This window comes from Xiphophorus hellerii, chromosome 11 (assembly GCF_003331165.1).
Source record: "Xiphophorus hellerii strain 12219 chromosome 11, Xiphophorus_hellerii-4.1, whole genome shotgun sequence".
NCBI lineage: Eukaryota > Metazoa > Chordata > Actinopteri > Cyprinodontiformes > Poeciliidae > Xiphophorus > Xiphophorus hellerii.
This window is the reverse complement of record NC_045682.1, coordinates 1,434,657-1,443,258: the sequence shown is the minus strand read 5'-3', so window position 1 is coordinate 1,443,258 and position 8,602 is coordinate 1,434,657.

The following is an 8,602-nucleotide window of genomic DNA, read 5'->3' as shown; positions in this document are numbered from 1 at the left end:
GAAGGGAAAACTTAAGGCTTACAAAAACTTTGTATTTTCTGTCCTGGAGGGTATACTAAGAAGCTGGTTCAGTTGTAAAGCAGGTCAAGTTAACCTTGTGCTATAGGTAAAGCACCTAATTTTCTTAACTAAATGATGCCTGCAGGTATATCTATTAGCAGGTTTAATTTTGCCTGCACTTGGTTGGGTACATTATTTTAAGTGTATTTGACAAGTTTACCAAAATATAAAAAATGTCATTCAAACTGCATTTGCTTTGTTTTACTTTTTACTTGTACTTTTCATTACATTACTTGAGTACATCCATTTTTACAGTAATTTCCATACTTAAGTACAAGAAGTTTCAGATACTTTAAGACTTTAACTCAAGTAACATTTCAGTCAGTGACTTGGACTTTTACCAAAGTCATATTTTGGAGAGGTACTTGTACTTTTACTTGACTCTGAGATTTCAGTACTTTATACAACACTGGTAGATTGTGTGTGTGGCTGAGCTGCTGCACTCCTCTCTGTATAAAATTCTGTGCCCTGATAAATCAGCAATGACACATACAGTTAGACACACAGCCCTAAAAACCCACCCAAGGCTTTGTCACAGTTGCCATAACAATGGGCGTAAAAAACAATCAGGAAACTGATTGGCTGTGTATAGTTTAAGAGGGAACATATAACTGCAGCTAAAACATGCATTGTAGATCTGACTCTGTAACAATGGCTGTCTGCCTGAAACTTTTTTTCCTCAAATCTGAGATAAATTCAAATGTGCAAAAGCCAGACAATTGTAAAAAGTATACAAATACCACCCTAAACTGTCTTGAATATTTCAGTATGTTTAAAAAGTGTAACTTGGACCAGTTCATTGTTTATATACATTCATCGGTCACTTTCTTAGGTACAAAGTGCTAGTACCAGGTTAGACTCCCTTTTGCCTTAATCCTTTGTGGCATACATTCAATAAGGTACTGGAAACATTCCTTATTGAATGGAATGTTCATTCAATAATGAACAAGGACCAGATCAAGAGAATCTGGTCCTTGTCGACATGATAGCATCACGCAGCTGTCCAGATTTGTCGGCTGCACATCCTTGATGTGAATCTCCTGTTCCACCACATCCCAAAGGTTCTCTATTGGATTTAGATCTGGTGACTGTGGAGGCTATTCAAGTGAACATGAAAATGAGTCCACTTTAATGAACAGGACAGTCTGAGATAGTTCGCGCTTTATGACATGGCATGTTATCCTTCTGGAAGTAGCCATCAGAAAATGCGTACAATGTGGTCATAAAGGGATGGACATGGTCAGCAACAATACTCAGGTAGGCTGTGACACAATTGAGTATTGTGTCAATGCATTAATTGTATTAATGGGCCCAAAGTATGCCAGGAAATCATCCCCCCACCATTGCACCACCAGCCTGAACACTTGATACAAGGCAGGATGGATCCATGCTTTCATGTTGTTCACACCAAATTCTGACCCTACCATTCGAATGATGCAGCAGAAATCAAGACTCATCAGACTAGGCAATGTTTTTCCAATCTGCTATTGTCCAATTTTGGTGAGTCTGAATGAATCATAGCCTCAAATTTATGTTCTTAGCTGACAGGAGTAGCTCCTGGTGTGGTCTTCTGCTGCTGTAGCCAACCCTCCTCAAGGTTCAAAGTGTTATGCTTTCAAATCAAATCAAATCAAATTTTATTTGTATAGCACACTTCAGCAGCAAGGCATTTCAAAGTGCTTTACATCATAACAAACACAAAAACACAAAGTCATGCAACATAGAATCAACAATCAAAACATTACATTAAGTCAAGTGCCCTCATTAAATTCGTAATTGATTATGTTTCAAAAGCAACTCTAAACAGGTGGGTTTTTAGTCGAGGTTTAAAGGTAGTCAATGTTTCAGCTGTTTTACAGTTTTCTGAAAGTTTGTTCCAGATTTGTGGTGCATAGAAGCTGAATGTTGCTTCTCCTCATTTGGTTCTGATTCTGGTTCTGGGGATGAAGAGCAGACCAGAACCAGAAGACTTGAGATGTCTGGAAGGTTGATACAACAACAACAGATCTTCAATGTATTGTGTTGCTAAGCCGTTCAGTGATTTGTAAACTAACAACAGTATTTTAAAGTCTATTCTTTGAGCTACAGGGAGCCAGTTTAGGGACTTTAAAACTGGCGTTATGTGCTCTATCTTCCTGGTTTTAGTGAGAACATGAGCAGCAGCATTCTGGATCAGCTGCAGCTGGAGGATTGATTTGTTGGACAGACCTGTGAAGACGCTGTTGCAGTGATCAAATACATGGATAAATTTCTCTAGATCTTGCTGAGACATAAGTCCTCTAATCCTGGAGATGTTCTTCAGGTGATAGAAGGCTGACTTTGTGACTGTCTTTATGTGGCTCTGAAGGTTCATGGCAGAGTTCATCACTACTCCCAAGTTTTGGGCCTGACCGCTAGGTTTTAGTTGTATTAACTGAGGCTGTGCATTGACTCTAGATCACTCCTCTTTCGCTTTGTTCTAAGCATCTGTTCAGTGCTTGGATAGGTTCAGAGTCACCTGGTGACATTGTAATGTAGAGCTGTGTATCATCTGCATAGTTATGGTAGCTAATCTTAATTCCTGTTATAACCTGAGGTAGTAGGAGCATATAAATATTGAATAAGAGGGGTCCCAGCATTGAACCTTGGGGTACCCCACATGTGACCTTTGACCTCTTTGATGAGAAGTTTCCAATTGAAACAAAGAAATCCCTGTTCTTTATGTAAGATTCAAATCAGTTAAGCACTGGACCGGAGAGCCCGACCCAACTCTCCAGTAGATTCAGTAAAATGTCATGATCAGCAGTGTCAAAAGCTGCACTGAGGTCCAACAGTACCAGCACTGTGGTTCTCCCAGAGTCCATATTTATATGGATATCATTGAACACTTTTACAAGGGCAGTCTCTGTGCTGTGGTGAGCACAAAAACCAGACTGGAAGGAGTCAAAGCGGTTGGTTATCGTTAGGAAGCTACTTAATTGTTTAAACAGCTTTTTCAATAACTTTGCTGATGAATGGGAGGTTGGAGATCGGCCTGTAATTCTGCATTAGTGATTTGTCCAGATTGTTCTTTTTTATCAGTGGTTTAAAAACTGCTGTTTTCAAAGCCTGGGGGATATCACCTAATGAGAGGAATGAGTTTACTATTTGGATCAGATCATTAGCAATGACAGGCAGGACTTTCTTAAAGAAATGTGTGGGTAGGACATCCAGACAGCAGGAACTTGAGCTTAATTGACTTATAATTTCTTCAAGGGTTTTATAATTAAGTAGTTGAAATTGGGTCATTTTTCCTGTATTTGTTTTGTTTGGGCACAGCATTGGTGCTGGCTTTAGAGTAGATGTGCAGATTAATCCTCAGATTTCTTTTTAATTTTCTCTGAAAAGAAGCTTTCAAATATGCTCTTCTGCATACCTCAGTTGTAACAACTGGTTATTTGAGTTACTGTTGCCATTTTGTCAGCTCAAACCAATCTGGTCAAACAACGCATTTGCGCCCACAGAACTGTCGCTGACTGGATATTTTCTCTTTTTCTGACCATTCTCTGCCAACTTTAGAGATGGTTGTGCATAAAAATCCCAGTAACATCACTAGCAACCATGCCATGTTTAAGTGAAAGGTCACTTAAATCACCTTTCTTCCTCATTCTGATGCTCAGTTTGAACTGCAGCAGATCGTCTTGGCCATGTCTACATGCCTAAATGCATTGAGTTGCTGCCCTGTGATTGGCTAATTCAATATTTGGGTTAATGAGCAGTTGGACAGGTGTACCTAATAAAGGCCAGGTTTTACTTGAGGCAAGAGTTAATATTAATGACACTGTAATGACACTCAATGACACCTTCACAATTGTTGCTACTTGTTTCACTTTACTTGAGGTAAGAGTTAATATTAATGACAGTGTAATAAAACTTAATGACATCTTTATTATTGGTCCTACTTGTTCCACTTTATTTCAGGTGGGGAAAATATTAATGACTGTGTTGTTAAAGCTTTTGACAGTGTAATAACACTTAACGACAACTGTAACTAGTCCAGTGTTTAAGGGGAAATATCACACAATTATGCAGTTAAGACTAACAAATGACAATATTTTTGACAGATGATTCTTGGTGAATGTCAGGTTGTCATAACAAAGACAATTTTTGTCTCAGGTATTAAGTTGTCATAATGAAGACATTTTTGCCAAGGATAATGACAAGTTGTCATAAGAAGGACATTTTGAATAATGTCAACTTTGCATTTAAAGTGTCATTATTTACTGAATGACACTTCATGACTACAGTCGTAAACATTCATAAAGACTCCTTCATCTTCAAGACAGGTGTTATGTCAGTCTTGTGCACACTCCATCAAATAAAGTGTTACTGAGCTGGGTATATTCCATCAATTTATTTGCAATTCATCTTGCTGCTTTCCTCTGGTGGGCAAGTGGCAAAAAGAATAGTATCCACCAGACAACTCACTAATGTATTTTGAATTACAAATTTTTTACAAATTGTGGAAAATCTACTATACTATCTATAAAGGAAAGAAAAATCATGAGTTAGTTGATGTGTTCTTTGAGTGTCTGTTAGAACCTGTCCATTTTAATCAGTTTTTTTAATGTCAAAAGTCAATTAGGAGCAGTGGACTTGCTTCAAAAGCATTTGCTGGAGAAATTTGAAAATTATTGTAAATTGTTGTCTAACTATTTTATAACAATTCTTTCAAATAATCATAAAATCACTCATAGCTAACAGATGATCAATAGCGAAGTCAGTACAATGCTTTTGCACATCTAGATAGAGACATTTTTGGTCATTCATCCTTTCAAAATTGTTCACACTGTTGAACTTGATAAAAGAAAAGATGGAAACATAAATTAAAGCCGCAAGCAGCCTCGGGCGGCCCTCGCAGCAAGCGCCGCTCCGGCCTATTGGCCACCGCGGGGGTTCCAGCCACCGCAGAAGCTCTCGCACGGTTTCCAGAGCCGCAGCCCGCTCCCCACCGCAGAAGCTCTGCCGCAGTTTCCAGCACCGCCGCCCGCTAGCCGCCGCAGAAGCTGTCGCGCATTTTCCCCGCCCGAACACCGGGCGACACGTGTGAATGCGTTTGGCAGCGCTCCCCGACGACTGTCAAAAAATCTGGTGCAGATCGGTCGATGCATCGAGGAGATACAGCTGATGTATCAACTTAGGGGGCGCAGTGGAGTCAAATTACATTTCAAAGCCATTGGGCTCTTTAGAGGTGAACAAAGGTCATACATATCCTGTTTGGCGCCAATCGGATGATCTATGTGTGAATTAGAGCCAAACCTATGCATATGGCGAGGGACTGATATTCGCCATTTGGCCACGCCCACACGGTTCAGCTAGCAGCGAGCATTGACAGAGCTCATCATCCGAATCATCTTGATTAGGTCAAGAGAGCCATAAACGGAGCTTTCCAAGGAAAAAAATGACACTTCCTGTTCTGAGGGGGCGGGGCTTAGATGACATCATAATATGACGACATAGAATTTTCAGGCTTCCCAGCAGTATCACTCATGCCAAGTTTGGTGCAGAAGCTATCGACTGTTCACAGTAAAATATGAGACTTCCTGTTGTCAGGGGGCGTGGCCTAAGTGATGTCATCATTTGACCATTGGATATTATTGGACACCCGATGATGATCAATTACTGAAAGTTTGGTGTCTCTGTGAGTTTTTGTGTTAGAAATACAAATTTTTAATTTTTTCCTCTTCATTACAAAATTGAACTCTGTCATTCCGTAGGGCAATGCTGCCCTCTGGTGTCGAATTACTGAAATAATGAAACTATTTCAGTGGGCAGCAGAGGGCAGCATTGCCCTACAAATGACGAACATGGACTGTTTATTATGTAATTACACAGAAGATCTCTCTAATTCATTCTGAGGGGGCGGGGCTTAGATGACGTCATAATATGATGACATAGCATTGTCAGGCATCACAACAGGATCACTCAGGCCAAGTTTGGTGCAGCTCGGTCGAAACATGTGGAATCTAGAAGCAAACGTATGGCATCGGCGTTACAGGTCACTTCGCCACGCCGCCACACCCAGCTGCTTCATCGCAGCCGGTCAGGGCTTGAATCCACAACACACCAACATGTCTTCTGTCTCTGGACACAGTTTCATGTTGATTAGGTCAAAGGGCTAAGATAGCGACCGTTCAAAGTAAAACATGACACTTCCTGTTCTCAGGGGGCGTGGCCTAAGCGATGTCATAATTTCCCCACAGGGTCTTTTAGGACACCTAATGATGATCAATAACTGAAGGTTTGGTGTCTCTGTGACTTTCTGTGCAGGATATATAAGAGTTTCGTGTTTCATGGCGAGTAGGTGAACTTTGACCCCTGGTAACCCCCCTTCAGCAAGCTCATACAGTCACCGTTTTGATAACTTTAAATCAGACATGCGTTATGATCAGACTGACCGAGTTTGAAGCCGATCAATCGAAATCCCTAGGAGGAGTTCGATCAAATACGAAGGCTGTAAACGTCAAAATCGCGGTCCAAATCTGAACTTCAATCCAAAATGGCCGACTTCTTGTTGGGTTTCGACCATGGCTCTCAGAGACTTTTTTGTACGTCCTGACATGATACACATGTGTACCAAGTTTCGTAATTCTAGGTTAAAGCATGGCTTGGGGCTGTTCATTTAAAATACTGTAGGGGGTGCTATAGAAAAATTAGGCCACGCCCACCACATTTTGTTATGAATTCCTGTCGGTGGGTGGATAAGGATCCATCCTAGTGAGTTTGGAGCAGCTGGGCCCGAAATTGTGGAATTCAGAGCCAAACGTATGGCAACGGCGTTACAGGTCACTTCGCCACGCCGCCACGCCCAGCTGCTATGTCAAAGCCGGTCGGGGTTGGAATCCTCAACACACCAACATGTCTTCTGTCTCTGGACACAGTTTCATGTTGATTAGGTCAAAGGGCTAAGATAGCGACCGTTCACAGTAAAACATGACACTTCCTGTTCTCAGGGGGCGTGGCTTAAGTGATGTCATCATTTCACCACAGGGTATTTTAGGACACCTGATGATGATCAATCACTGAAAGTTTGGTCCCTCTATGTGTTTTTGTATAGGAAATATAAGAGTTTCGTGTTTCATGGTGAGTAGGTGAACTTTGACCCCTGGTAACCCCCCTTCAACATGCTCCAAAACTCACCAATTTGATAACTTTAAATCAGACATGCCTTATGATCAGACTGACCAAGTTTGAAGCCGATCAATCAAAATCCCTAGGAGGTGTTCGATCAAATACGAAGGCTGTAAACGTCAAAATCGAGGTAAAAAATGTACTTTCAATACAAAATGGCCGACTTCCTGTGATAGTTGGCTTATAACATTAAATGGAAGTTCTGAGTCTTTTGGTGAGCTCTACAAGTGTACCAAATTTCATGTCTCTACGATGAAGTACGTTCATACCATTGTGTCAACAGAAAATTGCTAGTTGCCGTCGTTGAGCAATTTTTTTTGCGATTTTTGCGACAACCTTAAAATTCAAAATTTTTAAATTTTCTAGTCGCGACCGCCAAGTTTGGTGAGTTTTTGAATATGATAAAGCCCCCAAAAAGGCGCCTCTTTGGGGGGGCAGAATCGTAATAATAAACAGTACAGATACAATAGGCCTTCGCAGCGCTTTGCTGCTCGGGCCTAATTATCAAGTTTTACCATGGGATGTAAATGTAGCTTTGGATCTTCCAAGCTTTGGATCAGCTTCAATCCAAAGCTTAGATTTCATTGAAAAAAAATTGGAAAGACTTGAGCTAAGCTGCCAACTATTTTGCTAGCAAGAAAAGCTAATGTATTTACTCTCAAACACAGTAGCTATATGCACACTGATTATAAATCAGTGTGCATATAGCTGATATGTACACTATATATACAGTATATATATATATATACAGTACAAACCAAAAGTTTGGACACACCTTTTAATTCAATGAATTTCCTTTATTTTCATGACTATTGACATTGTAGATTCACACTGAAGGTATCAAAACTATGAATAACACATGTGGAAATATGCACTAAACAAAAAAGTGTAAAACAACTGAAAATACCCCTTATATTCTAGTTTCTTCAAAGTAGCAACCTTTTGCTGTGATTACTACTTTGCACACACTCTGCATTTTCTTGATGAGCTTCAAGAGGTAGTCACCTGAAATGGTTTTCACTTCATAGGTGTGCCCTGTCAGGTTAATAAGTGGGATTTATTGCCTTATAAATAGTCATGAAAATAAAGAAAACCCATTTTAATTAGAAGGTGTGTCCAAACTTTTGGTCTGTACTGTATATGCTTATGTTATTTTTTAGTGCAGCTATTGTAACAGTAAATGCTAAGCAGTCATAATGAATTCTGAAGTCTTAGTGAGAAATGTCTTAGGTGTCCAATTGAAATTTTAAACTTGGTATTTTATGCAACTCTTAACTTAAAAATTGTAATTTATATGCAAACATGGATTAGATAATTATGCCATTTTCCACAAGCAATCAAGCAAGTACATTGTTTGGTTTTTTTCCAAAATTGTGTTGCACTTTAGAGCTGT